The sequence below is a fragment of the Tamandua tetradactyla genome, chromosome X (genome assembly GCF_023851605.1).
Source record: "Tamandua tetradactyla isolate mTamTet1 chromosome X, mTamTet1.pri, whole genome shotgun sequence".
NCBI lineage: Eukaryota > Metazoa > Chordata > Mammalia > Pilosa > Myrmecophagidae > Tamandua > Tamandua tetradactyla.
Window position 1 is genome coordinate 64784517 of NC_135353.1, and position 21195 is coordinate 64805711.

At 41.5% G+C, this 21195-nt stretch overlaps 1 protein-coding gene across 1 annotated transcript in view; it reads left to right on the plus strand.

Moving 5' to 3' along the window:
• Positions 1-14875, plus strand: part of RBM41 (RNA binding motif protein 41) — a 97590-nt gene extending 82715 nt beyond the window's left edge. The window contains exons 9-10 of the transcript XR_013169444.1: positions 11956-12023; positions 13248-14875. The gene's annotated coding sequence lies outside the window, so the exon portion shown is untranslated. The remainder of the gene's footprint in view (positions 1-11955; positions 12024-13247) is intronic.
• The last annotated feature ends 6320 nt before the right edge of the window (positions 14876-21195 follow it).

The following is a 21195-nucleotide window of genomic DNA, read 5'->3' on the forward strand; positions in this document are numbered from 1 at the left end:
CTTTCCCCAGCAACTCCTGTCATTGCCCAATGGGCTCATGAACAAAGTGGTCATGGTGGTAGGGATGGAGGTTATGCATGGGCTCAGCAACATGGACTTCCACTCACCAAGGCTGACCTGGCTACAGCCACTGCTGAGTGCCCAATCTGCCCACAGCAAAGACCCACACTCAGCCCCCGATATGGCACCATTCCTGAGGTGACCAGCCAGCTACATGGTGGCAGGTTGATTACATTGAACCACTCCCTTCATGGAAGGGGCAGTGATTTGTTCTAACTGGAATAGACACATACTCTGGATATGGGTTTGCTTTCATTGCACGCAATGCTTCTGCCAAAACTACCATTCGTGGGCTTACAGAATGCCTTATCCGTCATCATGGTATTCCACATAGCATTGCTTCGGATCAAGGAACGGACTTCACAGCAAATAAGTGCGGAAATGGGCGCATGCTCATGTAATTCTCTGGTCTTACCATGTTCCCCATCATCCAGAAGCAGCTGGATTGATAGAACGGTGGAATGGCCTTTTGAAAACTCAATTACGGTGTCAACTAGGTGGCAAAAACTTGAAAGGCTGGTGTAATGTTCTCCAATAAGCTGTGTATGCTCTGAATCAGCATCAGCTGTATGGTGCTGTTTCTCCCATAGCCAGGATCCATGTGTCCAAGAACCAAGGGGTGGAAATGGGTGTGGTACCACTCACTATTACCCCTAGTGATCCACTAGGAAAATTTTTGCTTCCTGTCCCTGCTACCCTGAGTTCTGCTGGTCTACAGGTTTTAGTTCCAAAACGGGGTGTGCTTCCTCCAGGAGAAACAACAATGATACCACTGAACTGGGAGTTAAAATTGCCACCTGGTCACTTTGGGCTACTTATGCCTCTGGAGCAACAAGCCAAGAAGGGGATTACATTATTGTCTGGGGTAATTGACCCTGACTATCAGAAAGAAATAGGACTGCAACTACATAATGGAGGTAAAGAAGAGTTTTCTTGGAATATAGGAGATCCCCTGGGGCGTCTATTAGTACTACCATGCCCTGTGATTAAAATCAATGGAAAACTGCAAAAACACAATCCAGGCAGGACTACTAATGGCTCTGAAACTTCAGGAATGAAGGTTTGGGTCACCCCACCAGGAAAAGAACCATGGCCAGCTGAAGTGCTTGCTGAGGGGAAAGGGAACATGGAATGGGTAGTGGAAGAAGGCAGTGATAAATATGAACTTCGACCATGTGATCAGTTACAGAAATGAGGACTGTAATGCTGTTTTGTTCATGTTATACTGTTTAAGTTGTAAGATATCAAGTTTAAGAATGAATGTTGTCTAAGGATTTGCACCCTATTCTGGAGAGATTTAATCTGTTTCCAGTTATATGCAGGACAGTTTACTATTGTCAGGTAAAAAAAAATGTGTGCTTATTTGTTTTCATTTGGAAATTAAGTATGGTTTAAGGTGATATACATATATATATATATATATATATATATATATATATATATATATATATGTGCCAAGTTGACAAGGGGTGGACTGTCATGGTTAGGGACATGTGTCAACTTGGCCAAGTTGTGGTAGCTGTTTATCTGATTGGGCAAGTACTGGCCTGTCTGTTGCAATGAGGACATTTCATAGGATTAGGTCATGATCACGTCAGCTGCATCCACAGCTGATTCCATTTGTAATCAGCCAAAGGGGAGTGTCTTCTACAATTAGTGATGCTAAATCTAATCACGGGAAGCCTTTTAAGGAGGACTCAGAGGAGACAGGCCCCATTCCTGCTTTGGCTGGAGATCCTCTCCTGCAGAGTTCATCCAGACCCTCCATCAGAGTCATCGGCTTCACAGCTTGCCCTGTGGATTTTGGACTCTGCGTTCCTGCAGTCACGTGAGACACTTTTATAAATTTTATATTTGCAAGTGTTCCCTGTTGATTCTGTTTCTCTAGAGAACCCTAACTAATACAGTATATATCACATTTTATTTATTCATTCATCTCTTGATGGACTTTGAGTTACTTCCACCTTCTGGCTATCATGGAAAATGCTACCATAAAATTAATGTACAAAAAAGATCTGCTCGAGTCCCTGCTTTAAATTCTTTGGGGCATATACCTAAAGGTGGGTTTTCTGGGTCATGTGGCAGTTCTATATTTAATTTTTTGAGAAACCTATTTCTCTACCTGTATTAGTTAGGGTTCCGTAGAGAAACAGAATCAACAGGAAATACTTGCAAATATAAAATTTATAAAAATGTCTCATTTCACCATGGGAACGCAGAGTCCAATCCGCAGGGCAGGCTGTGAAGCCAACGATTCAAATGGAGGGTCTGGATGAACTCCACACTAGAGGCTCACTGGCCAAAGTATGAAGATAGGCTGTCTCTTCTGAATCCTCCTTAAAAGGCTTCCAGTAATTAGATTGAGCATCACTCATTGCAGAAGACACTCCCCTTGGCTGATTTACAAATGGAATCAGCTGTGGATGCTGAAATGATCATGATTTAATTCTATGAAATGTCCTCATCTCAACAGACCAGCCAACAGTTGCCCAAATAAAGAGGTACCACCACTTGGCCAAGTTGATGCATGAACCTGACCGTGACAGTCTATCCTTGTCAATTTGGCAGCTATACATATCACCTTAAACCATATCTAATTTCTAAATAAAAAACAATAAACACACTTTTTTTTCTTTCACCTAACAATACTCAACTGTCCTGCATGTAACCAGAAGCACATTAAATCTCTCCAGAATAGGGTGCAAGTCCTTGGGTAATATTCATTCTCAAACTTGATAACTTAGAACTTAAATAGTATAACATGAGCAAAATAGCATTACAATCCTCATTTCTGTAACTGATCACATGGTGTAGTTCTTATTTAGCACTACCTTCTACCACAACCCATTCCATGTTCCCTTTACCCTCAGCAAGCACTTCAGCTGGCCGTGGTTCTTTGCCTGGTGGAGTGACCCAAACCTTCATTCCTGAAGCTTCAGAGCCATTGGTAGTCCTGCCTGAATTGGGTTGTTACAGTTTTCCATTGATTTTAATCACAGGGCATGGTAGTACTAAAAGATGCCCTAGGGGATCCCATATATTCAAAACTCTTCTTAACCTCCATTGTGTAGCTGCAGTCCTATTTCCGCCTGATAATCAGGGTCAATCACCCCAGCCAGTAATGTAATCCCTCTCTTGACTTGTTGATCCAGGAGCATGAGTAGCCCAAAGTGACCAGGTGGCAGATTTAGATTCCTGTTCAATGGAATCATTGTTGTTTCTCTTAGTGGAAACACTCCCCCTTTCAGAACTAAAACCCATAGACCAGCAGAGCTCAGGGTCACAGGGACAGGAAGCAAAAATTTTCTTAGCAGATTGCTAGGGGTAATAGTGAGTGGTGCCTCTCCCATTTTCACCCCTTGGTTCCTGGACACATGGATCCTGGCTATGGGAGAAACAGCACCATACAGCAGACTCTGATTCAGAGCATACACAGCTTCCTGGAGAACATTACCCCAGCCCTTCAAGGTATTGCCACCTAGTTGGCACCATAATTGAATTTTCAAAAGGCCATTCCACCATTCTATCAATCCAGCTGCTTCTGGATGATGGGGAACATGGTAAGACCAGAGAATTCCATGAGCATGTGCCCATTCCCACACTTCATTTGCTGTGAAATGTGTTACCTGATCAGAAGCAATGCTGTGTTGGAATACTATGATGATGGATAAGGCATTCTGTAAGCCCATGGATGGTAGTTTTGGTAGAAGCATTGCATGCAATGAAAGCAATCCCATATCCAGAGTATGTGTCTACTCCAATTAGAACAAATCACTGCCCTTTCCATGAAGGGAGTGGTCCAGTGTAATCAATCTGCCACCAAGTAGCCAGCTGATCATCTCAGGAAATTGTGCCATATCTGGGGCTGAGTGTGGGTCTTTGCTGTGAGCAGATTGGGCACTCAGCAGTGGCTGTAGCCAGGTCAGCCTTGGTGCGTGGAAGTCCATGTTGCTGAGCCCATGTAAAACCTCCATCCCTACCACCATGACCACTTTGTTCATGAGCCCATTGGGCAATGACAGGAGTTGCTGGGGAAAGAGGCTTACTGGTATCCACAGAATGGGTCATCTTATCCACTTGATTATTAAAATCTTCTTCTGCTGAAGTCACCTTCTGGTGCGCATTCACGTGGGACACAAATATGTTCATATTTTTAGCTTACTCAGAAAGGTCTAGCCACAGACCTCTTCTCCAGTCCTCTTTGTCACCAGTTTTCCAATTATGTTCTTTCTAAGTCCTTGACCATCCAGCCAAACTATTAGCAACATCCCATGATTCAGTATACAAACACCCCTCTGGCCAGTTTTCCTTCCAAGCAAAATGAACAATCAGGTGCACTGCTCGAAGTTCTGCCCACTGGGAGGATTTCCCTCACTACTGTCCTTCAAGGACACCCCAGAAAGGGGTTGTAGTGCTGCAACTGTCCACTTTCAGGTGGTACCTGCATATCATGCTGAACCATTTGTAAACCAGGCCCAGGTTTTCTCTTCCTCAGTCAATTCACTTTAAGGAACTTCCCAAGAGGCCATAACTCTGGTCTGGGAAAGAGAAGGTAATGTGGCAGGAGTATTTGGGCCACTTCCTCATGTAAATTACTTGTTCCTTCAGGACCTGCTCCAGCCCTATCTCGTATATACCATTTCCATTTTATAATAGAGTGCTGCTGCACACACCCAACTTTATGACATGGTGGATCAGACAACACCCAGCTCATGATAGGCAACTCAGGTCTCATGGTAACTTGGTGGCCCATGGTCAGGCGTTCAGTCTCTACTAAGGCCCAGCAGCAAGCCAAAAACTGTTTCTCAAAATGAGAGTAGTTATCTGCACCAGATGGTAAGGCTTTGCTCCAAAATCCTAAGGGTCTGTGTTGTCATTCTCCTATAGGGGCCTGGCAAAATCTCCAAACAGCATCTCTATTTGCCACTGACACTTCCAGCACCATTGGATCTGCTGGATCACACGGCCCAAGTGGCAGAGCAGCTTGTACAGCAGCCTGAACCTGTCACAGAGCCTCCTCTTGTTCATGTCCCCACTCAAAATTAGCAGCTTTTCTGGTCACTCAATAAATGGGCCAGAGTAGCACACCAAAATGAGGGCTATGTTGTCGCCAAAATCCAAAGGGACCCACTAGGCATTGTGCCTCTTTTTTGGTCATAGGAGGGACCAGGTGCACCAACTTCTCCTTCACCTTAGAAGGGATATCTTGACATGCCCCACACCACTGGACACCTAGAATTTCACTGAGGTGGAAGACCCCTGTAGTTTTATTGGATTTATCTCCCATCCTCTGACACACAAATGCCTTACCAGTAAGTTTAGAGCTACTTTTTGCTCACTAGGTACAGGAAACATATCATCAATATAATGGACCGGTGTGATGTCTTATTGGAGGAAGAAACAATTAAGTTCCCTACGGACAAGGTTATTACTTAGGGCTGGAATGTTGATATACCCCTGAGATGGGAGAGTGAAAGTATATTGCTGATCTTGCCAGCTGAAAACAAACTGTTTCTGGTTGTCCTTACTAACAGCTATTGAGAAAAAAGCATTTGCCAGTTCAATAGCTGCGTACCAGGTACCAGGGGATGAATTGATTTGCTCAAGAAATGATACCATATCTGGAACAGTAGCTGCAACTGGAGTTACCATCTGGTTGAGCTTATGATAATCCACTGTCATCCTGCAAGACCCATCCGTTTTCTGCACAGGCCAAATAGGAGAGTTGAATGGGGATATGGTGGGAATCACCACCCCTGCATCCTTCAAGTCCTTAAGAGTGGCAGTAATCTCTGCAATCCCTCCAGGAATCCAGTATTGCTTCTGATTTACTATTTTGCTAGGTAGGGGCAGTTCTAGTGGATTCCAATTGAACTTTTCCACCATAATAGCCCTCATTGCATGAGTTAGAGAGCCAATGTGGGGATTTTGCCAGTTGCTCAGTATGTCTATTCCAATTATACATTCTGGAACTGGGCAAAGAACTGCAGAATGGGTCCAGGGGCCCACCGGACCCACTTTGAGATGGACCTGAGCTAAACTCCATTGATCACCTGGCCTCCATAATCTCCCACTCTGACTGGTGGACCAGAATCACCTTTTGGGTCCCCTGGAATTAGTGTCACTTCTGAGCCAGTATCTAATAATCCTTGAAATATCTGATCATTTCCTTTTCCCCAATGCACAGTTACCCTGGTGAAAGGCCATCGGTCTCCTTGGGCCTTGGATGAAGATAAACAGTATAAATTTATGGCAGTATAACAGGGTTCTCCCCCAAAGGGACCTGGCCTCCCCTTCGTTCAAGGAGCTCTGGGTCTATGAACTCTCAAGTCTGGAAATTGATTAAGGGGCCATAACTCTGTGTTTTTGTAATTCAGGTTAAACTTCTGTTCACTTGACCTAGAGCTCTTTTGCTTATATAGCTCAAACAAGACTTTAGTAGACTGCCCATTTATTGTATTTCTAGATACCCCATGATTTACTAGCCAATGCCACAAATCTCTGCAAGTCATATTATTTTTACTCCTACTTTGAGTTTGCTGTTTATTATAATAGCCACGTCTACCCTGTTTTTGGTGATTAAGTGCTACCATCTGGCTTCTGCCAACTAGGGATCCAGTCATCCCCGTTGTGTTTATGGAGTCCAGCTCAGTGACAGCAGTTCGTATAGTAATATCTGACCTACAGAGAAGTGCAACTACAGAGCTCTTCAGGGATGATGGCGCTGGTCTCACAAATTTATTTCCCATTGCTCTGGTAAAAGGTGCATCCTCAGGACATTCCTGGGGTGTAAGAGCAGGCTTTGCATGATAAATCCACTCTAACATTCCAATCTCTCTAAGCCTCTGGATCCCCTCATCTACATTATACCAGGGCAGTTCTGGCATTTCAACCTCTGGTAATGTCGGCCACCTTTTGATCCATGTTTCAACCAACCACCCAAAGTGTTAATGCTTTTTCTAACCCCTCAAGCTATAATATTGAATGCAGACTCTCTGCCTAGTGGGCCCATATCAATAAATTCAGCCTGATCCAGCCTTATATTCCTCCCACCATTATCCCACACGCTAAAAATCCATTGCCACACATCGTCCCCTGATTTCTCTCTATATAAATTGGAAAACTAACTCAGTTCTTTTGGAGTATAATGTACCTCCTCATGTGTGATACTTTGTACCTCCCCTTTAGGGGTCTGTTGGACTTTAGTATAGTTATAGGTCTGGAAGAGATGAGGAGTGGTGGGGGTGGGTCATGAAAAGAATTAGAAATATCTTCTAAGCCATTTGTTTCAGGGCCTTCATTTGCAGTTTCATCTGGTGAAACAGGATTAATCACTATAAAGCTAATCCCTTCAGGAGGAGGTTGGGTGGCCAACTCCTCAAGGCAGGCTGGAGGTGGGGTGGCCATGTCCTCAGGGCAGACTATTACAGGGTTATCTAGAGAAGACTCAGCATGACCTAGGGTTTCAACCTCACCCCTGACATCATTATCAACCCATATGTCACCATCCCATTTTTCAGTGTCCCACTCCTTCCCAATCAATGGCCTCACTTTAATGACAGATACCATGCAACATTGAGATTTCAGTTTACGTTGTAAAGTTGCTACTCTAACAATAAAATTCTGCATTTGGCTTTCAGAGATCTCAAGTCTACAGCTACAGGAAACAATATTTTCCTTCAGGACACTCATAGAAACTTCTACATCTGTCAGATGGTGCTTAAGCTTCTCGTTTGAAGCCTTAAGCCCATTCCTTTCACTCTTTAATGTATCTACTGTATCTAACAACAACGAGCCAACATCTCTATACCTCTTATTTCCACAAAACTCCATAAAGGTGTCAAAAACATTATCTCCCAAAGCCTGGCTTCATACAAGTGAAGCATTGGTAGAATTGAATGGTGATATTTTGACTATCTCTTTTGCCAACTCACTCCATGGATTGGGAGTGTCATTTCTGATTATGGGATTCAGAGTCCTTAGTGCCTTTGAGTCCAGTCAGAGCATTAAACCATTCATAAAAACCCATTTTTAAGATTCCGTTTCTTAAGAACCACTCCTCTCCTGGTACCAAGTTGTATTAGTCAGAATTCTCTAGAGAAACAGAATCAACAGGAAACACAAATATAAAATTTATAAAAGTGTCTCACATAACCATGGGAACACAGAGTCCAAAATCTGCAGGGCGCACTGTGAAGCTGATGATTCCAATGGAGGGTCTGGACGAACTCCACAGGAGAGGCTCAGCAGCCTAAGCAGGAAGAGAGCCTGTCTCTTCTGAATCCTCCTTATAAGGCTTTCGGTGATTAGATTGAGCATCACTCATTGCATAAGACACTCCCTTTGGCTGATTTCAAATGGAATCAGCTGTGGATGCAGCTGACATGATTATGATTTAATTCTATGAAATGTCCTCATCACAACAGACAGGCCAGCACTTGCCCAACCAAACAGGTACCACCACTTGGCCAAGTTGACACATGAACCTGACCATTACACTACCTTCTCACCAACACTTGTTATTTTCCAGTTTAAAATAATAGCCATTCTGGTGGGTATGAGGCGGTATCTCATTGTGGTTTTCATTTGCATTTCCCTAGTGTTGCTATTGCAATTTTATAGGCATCTTTTCCCATTATCCAGTATATAATAGGCATTTCAGTTCATAGGGTTATAGCTTCTGCCCCAGTAAGGGCTTCAGCTTTGATAAATGCCCAGTTTTCTGCCAGGAGTTGCCTCTCCCATGGCAAGTATCTTTCCACCAAGTCTTGAAGTTGCTTAAATCAATAGCCCGTAGGTAGTCATGTACCTGTTCATTGGCCTAGAGGCTTCAGAAAGCAATTTTGGGATGGTGGAAACTATTTGAAAATCCTTCCCCTGGGGTACAAATGGGAAGGCCAAAGTGATAGACTGATTTATATCATCTAGTGCCCATTGTTGTTCAAGTCTCCCATTAAAAGTGGAAGAGTTATGGGTGACTTGATAGATAGGAGCCAAAAATATTGGGGGTGAGGAATGTGGTGGCCCCAGAATCCAAACATTCCTACCAAATGTGTATTGCCACCATTGATGTGGGCAGTTGCAGCCCTAAGACCTTGTCTTTTACCAGGCTGGAAATTGTTCACCCTTCTGAGTTCCAAATGTACCCCCTACATTTAACAGACTAGGAGTATCTTTGTACCACATGCAGAGTAATTACCGATCCCCTCTCAATGAGGTATTTACTCATGGTTGTGATCATCTGTGAGACAGAGTCTTTGTCAGGTCCAGTGTGGAGGATGTCATTGATATGATGCTGAAGCTGAGTTTCTGGTGGAAATGTGGAATAGACATCTAGGTCCCGTCTTCAAAGTACACAAGCAATCACAGGATTGTTTAAGCACTCTATAGGCAACCAGGAAAATGTGTACTATTGGCCGTCAAAGATGAAAGCAAATTGTGGTTGACTCTTCTGTGAAATTTTAACTGAATAGAATATGTCAGCCAAATTTTAACTCTAAACCCTTTACCCATATTGTTTTCAATGTCATTCACTAAGGCAATGATATCTGGTAGACGTGCTCCAATAAAGTCAACAGACTTATTTTATGCTCTGTAGTCTATAGTTAGCCTCCATTCATTAGTAGTGACTTTGAGCACAGGCCATACCAGTGAGTTGAAAGATGAGATAATAGAAATCAGAACTTCTTCTTTAACTATGTCACCTAAGACAGATAGGCCTTCAGTGCCTTATCTCAGCAGGTACTGTGGTTTATTTACCTCTCACATGGGTAAGGAAAGATTAACTGGTTCCTGCCAGGAAGTAAAATCCTTAGGATCATTCTGTTGCTAAGAAGATTCACTCCAATAATGAGAAAAGGAATACTCGGGGGAGACAAACAGAACAAAAGCACCTTTTAGCAAAACTGGACCAATTTTTAACAGTTATCACCTCTTTCATTAATCCCCTTTCCAAGCCAGAAACCTCCTGATGGGTCCCTTTAAGGAATAAGTACTACCTGCAATTAGAGACATCTGGGCATCTATGTCTACTAGAGCCAGCTAGTGTTATTTATTTTTTGGAGCCTAAATTACAATTAATGTTGTAAGTGGGTGATTGTCTGCTTAAAGAGGCTTCAGGCTTGTTTCCAGAAACCACCAAGTGTAAGTGGGGTTTTTGGCCTAGGAGGGGGAAACCTTGCTCCTGATAGTAATTTTGGCTTAGATTGGGTAGGGCATTCTTTCAGTTTGCTAAAGCACTGGAATACCATAAACCAGAAATGGATTGGCTTTTATAATGGGGATTTATTAGCTTACAAATTTACATTTCTAAGGTCATGAAAATGTCCCAATTAAGGCATTAACAGGATGATACCTTCTCTGAAGAAAGACCACTGGCATCTAGGACACCTTTGTCACATGGGAGGCACATGGCTAGTGTCTGCTGGTCCTCATCTAGGTTTCATTGCTTTCAGATTTTGGTTTCAGTGGCTTCCTCTCTCAGCTCCTCCAGAGACTTTTTCTCTCTATGATTCTGGACTTTTTCTGTCTTTTATCCTCCCATAAAAGAATTAAGACCCACATTGAATGGGGTGGGTCACATCTCAATTGAAAGAACCTAACCAAAAAGTCCCACCTATAACATGTCTGCACCCACAAGAATGGATTAAAAGAACTGTGGACTTTTCTGGGATACAAAACAGCTTCAAATTAACACAGGCATTGTTTGTAGAGTTAACAGGCAACACTTTAATCTGAGTTTGTTTTTCATGAGTGTCTATTAAATCCAGGGCCTATGGCCTCTTTACTTGTTTTAGCTTTGGCCATTATTGCCAGGAAGGAAGATTTCTATTTGTTAAGAACTCTAAGGAACAGTTTTGGAGATTCAGGGCTTACTCTAGTTTCCTCTGGGCTTAAGTCTTCACGCCCCATACTGTCTGTGACCTGATAAGCCCACTCCAACATCTCAAGCATCAGCTAAAATTTTCTGCTGACAGGCTGCCTGGGATATTATGAGGCCTAACATAGGGTGGTCAAACTGCTAAGCCATAAAAATCCATATCAAAAAAGGTATATGTGGACCAGGGTCCAAGTCCCCTTTATGGGTCATGCTCACTTTCCATGCCAATTATGCAGGATCCTGTAAAAGTTTCACCATCCCAAGTGATAGAAACCTATTAGGTGGAGCCCATTCCCTGTGAAGTACATTTCAGATAGTCAGGCCGCTACATTTTCATTTGGTTCCTGGGCAAGGTCCTTAAAGAGAGACTGAATCTCAGATGAGAAAAAAGATGGGTTTCCTTTTATAAGAGATATCTGATCTCTCTTTCCTGCTTCTCCCATTTTTTTTTTTTTTTGTATGCTGTATGGCAGGGTCACATTTCATTATTTTTCCATGTGAGTATCCTGTTATTGCAGCACCATTTGTTGAATTTTTTTTTGGTTTGCTTTTATATGTTTGTTTTTGGGGGAAGTACATAGACTGGGAATCGAATCCAAGTCTCCTGCATGGCAGGCGAGAATTCTACCACTGAACTACCCTTTCTCCTACTCCCTCCCATTTTTAATTAACTTTATCATTTTATGAATGATTACTGGCACAACTGAAGATAAATTGTCCCAATCATTATTGTGGTGCTGACACTGTGCTGACTTTTCTTCTGGGATACCCTAATCTATTTGCTCAGAATCCTCTCTGCCCTTACTTTCTGCAGGAGTTTGGCCTGGTTCATATCCAGATAGGATACTTCTCTGGGTGGTATTCAGATTGGAATTAGCCATGAATAGGACCCAGGAAATGTTTAATGATTTGAGACACCCCTTCATTAGGGTAGCAGTCTCTTTTTGAATCCTGGTAGATGCAGGAAAATAAACTTACTTGCCTTTACTTACTTTAACTAAATTTTGACTGGCCAGGTCCAGGGATTGCAATTTCTATATCCCTTGGAGGAAGGACTGGGATGACACATTCCACAAAAGCCCTGGTGAGTGTGCCAACAGCAAAAGTAAGACAGTTGTTTACAAAGATGTTTCCCCTAGCTCTGCTTTGGATATCTGCCTTGGCCTTCTGTTTCTGACTCTTTTACACTTTCACTTACCATAGTGGTCCCAGGATGAAAACATTATCTCATCTCAGAGTAGCCAATTCACAGCCAGGCTGCAGGGAGATCCTTCTTCTATAGCCCATTATGAAATTTGGGGCAGAAGCAAGGACTCCTTTTCGTTTTTATAATTTAAGAGCCACAGGTCTTAAAACAACCAGTATCTGCCTAATGAGGGATCAAGGTGGGTGGGCTCACCTCCCTCCCAAGGCAGCTCAGTGCCTCTGACCCCAAAAGTTATTACATTGGTGTGGATTCATTCCATTTGCCAATGTTATTACTTGACCAGACTAATTAGGCATGGAGGAGAACACACACAAAAAAGAAACAACCCTTCACAGAAAATGGAAATGCCTCTTCAAACTGATGCAGAGTCATTCCAAATTTTGAGTCCCAACGATGTAATGCTATCCAAGATTATTTTGCCAATTGATTTCCCTAATGAGTTGCTGTATCCCATTTCTGGTTATTGCTAATCACTGAAAACCTCCCCCAAATGCTCATCACCAATTATAGTGAGTCTAAATTCCAGATTCTAGAGTTACTTATTGGGGGTCACACTAACAGGTTTGCAGTGGGAGGAAGGGTCCCTAAGCAAAAAATAACTTCAGATCAGCAGCACAAGAAAGCCACCAGAGGGGAAAGAGGGCAAGGGAAAATTCAAACTCCTGGGAGATGGGAGAGAGGAAGGAAGGGAATCATAGCACAGTGGGCAACCTCTGGTCCAGAGAGCTTTGAGATGCCAAAGTGTCTAGAGACCTTATAAGCACGTCTTATCAACTGAAAGGAAATGTTGAGTGAGGCTGGGTGAAATTTCATGGGGTATGTAAAGCAGGCTAACTGGCTAAAAATTGCTTATTTGGACTATTTTAAAAACAATTGGATGTGTAAGAATTTCAGTTTGGTGGCAGGTGTTTCTCTAATGGACCCAGGCTGCTGTGAATAAGTAAATAACACACAGAGTCACTACAAGGAGGCATCTGAAGCTCATTTATATAACAATGTCTAAAGACAAAGACAGCAAGATAATCTTGAAAACAGCATGAGAGAAGTGACTCATAACATACAAGGGATCATCAGTAAGATTAACCATCAATTTCTCTTCAGAAACCATAGAGATCAGAAGACAGTAAGATGACTTATTTAAAGTGCTGAAAGAAAATAATCATCAATCAAGGATTCTACATCCAGCAAAGTTATCCTTCAAAAATGAAGAATAAAGGCATTCCCAGATAAGCAAAAGCTGAAGGCGTTTGTTGCTAGTATGCCTGCCCTACAAGAAAAGCTAAAGGAAGTCTTTCAGATTGATATGAAAGGACACTAGAAGGTAACTGAAAGCCGTATAAAGAAATAAAGAATACTGGTAAAGATAATGACATAGATAAATATGGAATTCAATATTATTGTATTTTGATTTGTAACTCCTCTTTTTCCCCCACATATGGAAGATAATAATTATAAATATGTTGACACATACAATGATTAAACATATAATTTGTGACAGTAATAAAATAAATGCATAAGGCCAAAGATGTATAGAAGCAGGGTTTTTGTATAGCATTGACACTAAGTTGGTGTTCTAGTTTGCTAGCTGCCAGAATGCAACACACCAGAGATGGATTGGCTTTTAATAAAAGGGGATTTATTTTGTTAGTTCTTCAGAGGAAAGGCAGCTAACTTTCATCTGAGGTTCTTCCTTACGTGGGAAGGCACAGGATGGTCTCTGTTGGCCCTCTCTCCAGGTCTCTGGGTTCCAATAACTTTCCCCAGGGTGATTTCTCTCTGCATCTCCAAAGGCCTGGGCTGAGCTGCAAGTGCTGTGATGAGGGATGCTGAGCTGCTTGGGCTGTGCTACATTGCATTCTCTCATTTAAGCACCAGCCAATTAAGTCAAACATCATTCATTGCAGCAGGCATGCCTCCTAGCCGACTACAGATGTAAATCAGCAACGGATGAGGTTCACGTACCATTGGCTCATGTCCACAGCAACAGAACTAGGTGCCTTCACCTGGCCAAGTTGACAACTGAATCTAATTACCACAGTTGGTATTAATTTAAACTAATTCTAAGTTTATGATGTTCATTATAGAGGTTCTTGAAATCTGGTTAGGGTGGCGAAGCCCAAGGTAGGAAGACAGTGGATTAGAGAGCTAAAGAACACACTCTCCTACAAAAACAGCTGACAGATAGGCAGAAACAGTCTGAATCAATGGTTCTGGGGCTCTGGAGATCATGAGAGCACTTACAGCAACCAAGAAAGAGTGGGAAAGAGTGCCTGAGAAGTTGCAGCAAAAACTTGAGTGAATCACTCCCACAGCAATGGCAGACATTCATGCCCACCTTTGAGAATTGCCTCGGATATAGTCTGGGGCTGGGTGCCCCGGATGGAGAGGAGCATGAAGGTTTTTCTCCATGGGAACAAGGGGTTGGGGGATATGGTCAAGTGCTAAGCATGACTTCTATTGGCAAGTAACAATGGCTGGGTTCTTGTTCTAGCCTGCCCAGAACAGTGATCCACATGGCCATTTTTCAACACTGCCCATGGAGGTTAAAAAATACACTCCCCCTTAGGGCTGTGGGGAAAGGTTTGCTGAAAAGCACCATCTGCTGGTCAGGCCAGGAAAGAGCAGCTTAGGGGAGGGAGGGAAAAAAAGGCTTTTTGGCATCTTACCTGACCCTCTTCCCAGGGTCCTTTGGAACTGGTTTGCACCCCTTTTGTGGATCCCTGGCTCATTTGAATCAGTTAATCATGGGTAATTCTACAGGTCTAGAATAAATTGAACTAAATGTCAAAGAAGAACCTTAATATAAAGCCAATCAACAATAAAGCACCAGGCAACAGACCTTCAGAATAAACTCATCAGGATAATCATATGCCTTGATATCAGTAAAAAAATTACAAGTTATACCAAGAAACAGGAAGATGTGGCCCGAAGGAACAAATTAAAAACTTGGAAGAGAAACAGAATTTGGAACTATTAAAAGATGTTTAAATGAATCTCCTAAATTATTCCAGGGAGATGAAAGAAAATATGGCTAAAAGGATAAAAGATATTAATAAGACAAAGGTTGAACATAAAGAAGAATTTGAAAGTATGCAAAGAAAAGTAACAAAACTTATGGGAATGAAAGGCACACCAAATGAGATAATATATATATATATATTCTAGAGTCATACAACAGCAAATTTAAACAGGGAGAAGAAAGGATCAGTGAAATAGAAGACAGGACATCTGAAATCTTGCTGACAGAAGAACAAATAGAAAAAAAAGAATTAAAAAATTGAGCAGGTTCTCAAGGAATTGAATGACAGCACAAAGTGCAAAAACATAATGTAATGGGTGTCCCAGAAGGAGAAGAGAAGGGAAAAGGGGCAGAGAGAATATTTGAAGAAATAATGGCCCAAAATTTCACAACTATTATGCAAGACTTTAATGTACATATCCAAGAAGTGCAACATACCCCAAACAGAATAAGTCCTTATAATAGGCTTATTCCAAGACACATACTAATCTGAGTGTCAAATGTCAAAGATAAACAAAGAATTATGAAAGCAGCAGAGAAAATCAATTTGTAATATGCAAAGGACAATCGATAAGACCAAGTTCCAATTTCTAATCGGAAACCAGGAAGGTGAGAAAGCAGTGGTATAATATAGTTAAGATGCTGTAAGAAGAAAAAATGCCAACAAATAATTCTTTACCTGGGAAAAATATCCTTCAAAAATGAGGGAGAGTTTAAAATTTTCACATATAAACAGAAGCATAAAGAGTATTTGAAAGAGACCTGCCCTACAAAATATACTAAAGGGAGTTCTTTGGGCTGAAAGGAAAAGACAGGAGAGACAGGCTTAGAAGACAGTGTAGAAATGAGGACTATCAGTAAGGGTAACTAAAGGAGTAAAAAGAGAGACAAAAAAATATTATACATAAAAACCGAAGGATAAAATGAAATAATAACTGTCTTTATAGTAATAACATTGAATGTTAATGGATTAAACTCCCCAATCAAAAGACACAGGTTGGCAAAATGGATGATCCATTTATATGTTGTCTACAAGAGACTCATCTTAGACCCCAGGGCACAATAGGTTGAAAGTGAAAGGTTGGAAAAATACATTTCATGAAAAGGGTAACTAAAAAAGAGCTAGCTAACATGCGAAACAAATAGACTTTAAATGCAAAACTGTTTTAAGAGACAAATAATGACATTATATATTGATAGAAGGGGGAATTCACCAAGAAGAAATAATGGTCATATATATTTATGGTCCTCAACCATGGCACCCCCAAATACATGAGGCAAATACTGGCAAAACTGAAGAGAAAAATAGACATCTCTACAATGATGGTTGGAAACTTCAATACATCACTCCCATCAATAGATGGAATATCTAGACAGAGGATCAATAAGTCATCAGAGAACTTGACATTGATAAATGAAGACCTAACAGACATATGTAACATTCTACCCCCAAACAGCAGGACATACATTCTTCTAAAGTGCTAATCGATCATTCTCCAGGATAGACGGCATGTTGGGTCACAAAACAGGTCTCAATACATTTAAAAACACTGAATTTATTCAAAGCACTTTCACTGATCAAAATAGAATGAAGTTGTTAATCAATGACAGGCAAAAACTGAAAAATTCATAAATATATTGAGGGTAAACAACACACACTTAATCAGTGGGCCAAGATGGAACTGCAAGATAAATCAGTAAATATCTCAAGAGAATGAAAATAAGAATGCTACATATCAAAACTTATGGCATGCAGTGAAGGCAGTACTGAGAGGGAAATTTGGCCTTAAATTCCTACATTAAAAAAGAAGAAAGAGCTCAAATCAAAGACGTAGCTAAACACCTGGGGAAAATAGAAAAAGAACAGCAAGCTATTTCCAAAGTAAGTAGAATGAAAGAAATAGCAAAGATTAGAGCAGTAATAAATGAAACTGAGAACAACAAAAAAAAATAGAGTAATCATCAAAACCAAAAATTGGTTCTTTCGGAAGATCAATAAAATTGAAAAACCCTTAGCTAGACTGACAAAGAAAAAAAAGAAGATAAAATCAGAAATGAGAGGGGAACATTACTCAACCCAACAAAAATAAAGATCATAAGAGGATAATGTAAAGAACTGTATTCCAACAAATTAGACAACTTAGATGAAATAGAAAAATTCCTAGAAACACATGAAAAACCTACCCTTACTCTAAAAGAAATAGAATACCGCAACAAACAAATCACAAGTAAAGAGATTGAATCACTCATCAAAACCTACCAACAAAAAAAAGCCTAAGAGCAAATTGCCTCACAGGTGAATTCTACCAAAGATTCCAAGAATTAATATAAATCCTGATCAAACTCTTTCAGAAAAATTGAAGAGGAGGGAACAATACATAATTCTTTCTTCATAATGAAGCTAACATCACCCTAATACCAAAGCCAGGTAAAGGTACTACAAGAAAAGAAAATTAAAGATCAATCTCTCTAATGAATATACATGCAAAAATCCTCAACAAAATACTTGCAAATCCAATCCAACAGCACATTAAAAGAATTGTACACCATGATCAAGTGGGTTGTATCCCAAGCATGCAAGGGTGGTTCAGCATAAGAAAATCAATTAGTGTAATACACTATATTAACAAATGGAAGGGGGAAAACAGATGACCATCTTGTTTGATGCAGAAAAGGCATTTGACAAAATCCAGCATCTTTTCTTAATAAAAACACTTGGGAATTTAGGAATAGAATGAAATTTCCTCAACATGATAAGGGACATATATGAGAAGCCCACAACTAACATCACACTTAATGGTGAAAGACAGAAAGCTTTCCCTCTAAGATCAGGAAAAAGACAGAGATGCCCACAGTCACTACTGTTCTCCAACACTGTGCTATAAGTTCTAGCTAAGAGCAGTTAGGGAATAAAAAAATAAAAAGCATCCAAATCAGAAAGAAGTAAAACTTTCACTGTTTGCAAGAAACATGATCCTATATTTAGAAAGTCCTGAAAAATCTACAAAAAAGCTACTAGGGCTAATAAACAAGTTCATCAAAGTAGCTGGAATCAAGATCAATATGCAAATATCAGTAGTGTTTCTATGCATCAATAATGAGCAATATGAGGAGGAAATCAAGGGAAAAATCCATTTTCAATAGCAATTAACAGAATCAAATGCCTAGGAATAAATTTAACAAATGACTTAAAGGACCTGTTCACAGAAAACTACAAAATATTGCTAAAAAAATGAAAGAAGACCTAAATAAATGGAAACATATTCTGAGTTCATAGAATGGAAAACTATCATTAAGATGTCAATTCTACCTACCCAAACTGATTTAAGATTCAATGCAATCTTAATGGAAATTCCAATAGCCTGTATTGCATAAATGTAAAAGCCAATTATCAAATTCAAATGGTAGGGTAAGGGGCCCTGAATAGTCAAAAGCATCTTGAAAAAAGGTTAAGGTTGGAGAAATCATGCTGCCTGATGTTAAAGCATATTACAAAGCCACAGTGGTCAAAACAGCATGGCGACTTCCGGAGAAGATGGCGGCTTAGTAAGGCGCATCGGTCTTAGTTCCTCCTCCAGAACAACTACTAAAGAACTAGAAACAGTACAGAACAGCTCCCAGAGCCACGACAGAGACCAGACACACAGCGTACCCCATTCTGGAACGGCTGGACCGAATAAGAGACTCCGCTGTGGTGAGGTCCCCGAGAGGTGCGCGCTTCCCCGGGCCACGACAGCTGGTGGCAGGAGTCCCTCCCTCCCTCCTTCCCAGGCTGGCTGGGAACTTTGTATCAGCGGTTCTCCAAGCCATGGCGGCTGGCGCCCCTCCCCCATGGGCAGCCTCCCGGGCCAGCTGGGAGCCTCAGAGCAGTGGTTCCCCAAGCCGTGGTGGCCGGCGACCAGAGCCCCTTCCACACACGTGGCTTCCTGGGCCAGCTGGGAACCTTGGATCGGCAGTTCCCCAAGCCGTGGCGGCCCTCCCACACGCAGCTTCCCAGGCCGGCTGGGAGCTTTGGATCGGCGGTTCCCCAAGACGCGGTGGCCGGCGACCGCAGCCCCTTCCACACACGCAGCTTCCCGGGCTGGCTGGGAGCCTTGGAACAGCGGTTCCCCAAGCCGTGGTGGCTGGCGACCCTCCCCCACAGGCGACTTCCCAGAGGGAAAGGAAAGAGTCTCCAACAGTAGTAGAGACTGAGCCCAACCTAATACCAATGGTGGCATTAATGAACAACTTCTGACTACTAAAAATAGGCCCTCAGCTCAGGCAAAACTAATCAAGGTGGAAGTCGCCGATTGGGCTAACTGAAAAAGAGGAAAGGGGGCAAAACAGAGCCTTCTGCAGCTGTTTCTACGGAGGCTTCATTGCCTCTGGGCTCAGTGCTGGGAATACACAGGTTACAACTGCCCTGAATGCAGAAACAGGCTGCTTTCAGGGCTCTCTACCACCTGAACCTTCCCCGCGGGAGGGGTGAAACACAACTCAGGTGGAATCCCTCTCTCAAGGAATTCAGATCCCAGGACTTCACAATTTGAAACCATTAAAACCAACCTACAACCTTTCCTCTGTCTCCACCATACACCCAGTGGCGAGAGTCTTCCAAAGTTAAAGGAGCCACAACATCTTTTGCTGGTGGGACCCACAGACAGACAAGCACCACATACTGGGCAGGATAAGAAAAACAGAGCCCAGAGACTTCACAGGAAAGTCTTTCAACCTGCTGGGTCCCACACTCAGGGAAATCTGATTAAATGCCCAGATGCCAGCAAAAAATAACAAATCACACCAGGAAAATTGAAGATATGGCCCAGTCAAAGGAACAAACCAATAGCTCAAATGAGATACAGGAGCTGAGACAACTAATTCTGAATATATGAACAGAAATGGAAAACCTCTTCAAAAACCAAATCAATAAATTGAGGGAGGACATGAAGAAGGCATGGGATCAACAAAAAGAAGAAATGGAAAGTCTGAAAAAACAAATCACAGAACTTATGGGAATGAAAGACACAGTAGAAGAGATGAAAAAAACAATGGAAAGCTGCAATGGTAGATTTAAAGAGACAGAGGCTAAAATTAGTGAACTGGAGGATGGAACATCTGAAATCCAAAAAGAAACAGAAACTATAGGGAAAAGAATGGAAAAATTTGAGCAGGGGCTCAGGGAATTGAATGATAATATGAAGCACACAAACATACATGTTGTGGGTGTCCCAGAAGGAGAAGAGAAGGGAAAAGGAGGAGAAAAACTAATGGAAGAAATTATCACTGAAAACTTCCCAACTCTTATGAAAGACCTAAAATTACAGATCCAAGAAGTGCAGTGCACCCCAAAGAGAATAGACCAAAATAGGCATTCTCCAAGACACTTACTAGTTAGAATGTCAGAGGTCAAAGAGAAAGAGAGGATCTTGAAAGCAGCAAGAGAAAAACAATCCATCACATACAAGGGAAACCCAATAAGACTATGTGTAGATTTCTCAGCAGAAACCATGGAAGCTAGAAGAGAGTGGGATGACATATTTAAATTACTAAAAGAGAAAAACTGCCAACCAAGACTTTTATATCCAGCAAAATTGTCCTTCAAAAATGAGGGAGAAATTAAAACATTTTCAGGCAAAAAGTCACTGAGAGAATTTGTGACCAAAAGACCAACTATTTAGCAAGAAATACTAAAGGGAGCACTAGAGTCAGATACGAAAAGACAGAAGAGAGAGGTATGGAGAAGAGTGTAGAAAGAAGGAAAATCAGATATGATATATATAATACAAAAGGCAAAATGGTAGAGGAAAGTATAACCCAAACAGTAATAACACTAAATGTTAATGGACTGAATTCCCCAATCAAAAGACATAGACTGGGAGAATGGATTAAAAAACAGGATCCTTCTATATGCTGTCTACAGGAAACACATCTTAGACTCAAAGATAAATAGGTTGAAAGTGAAAGGTTGGGAAAAGATATTTCATGCAAATAACAACCAGAAAAGAGCAGGAGTAGCTATACTAATATCCAACAAATTAGACTTCAAAT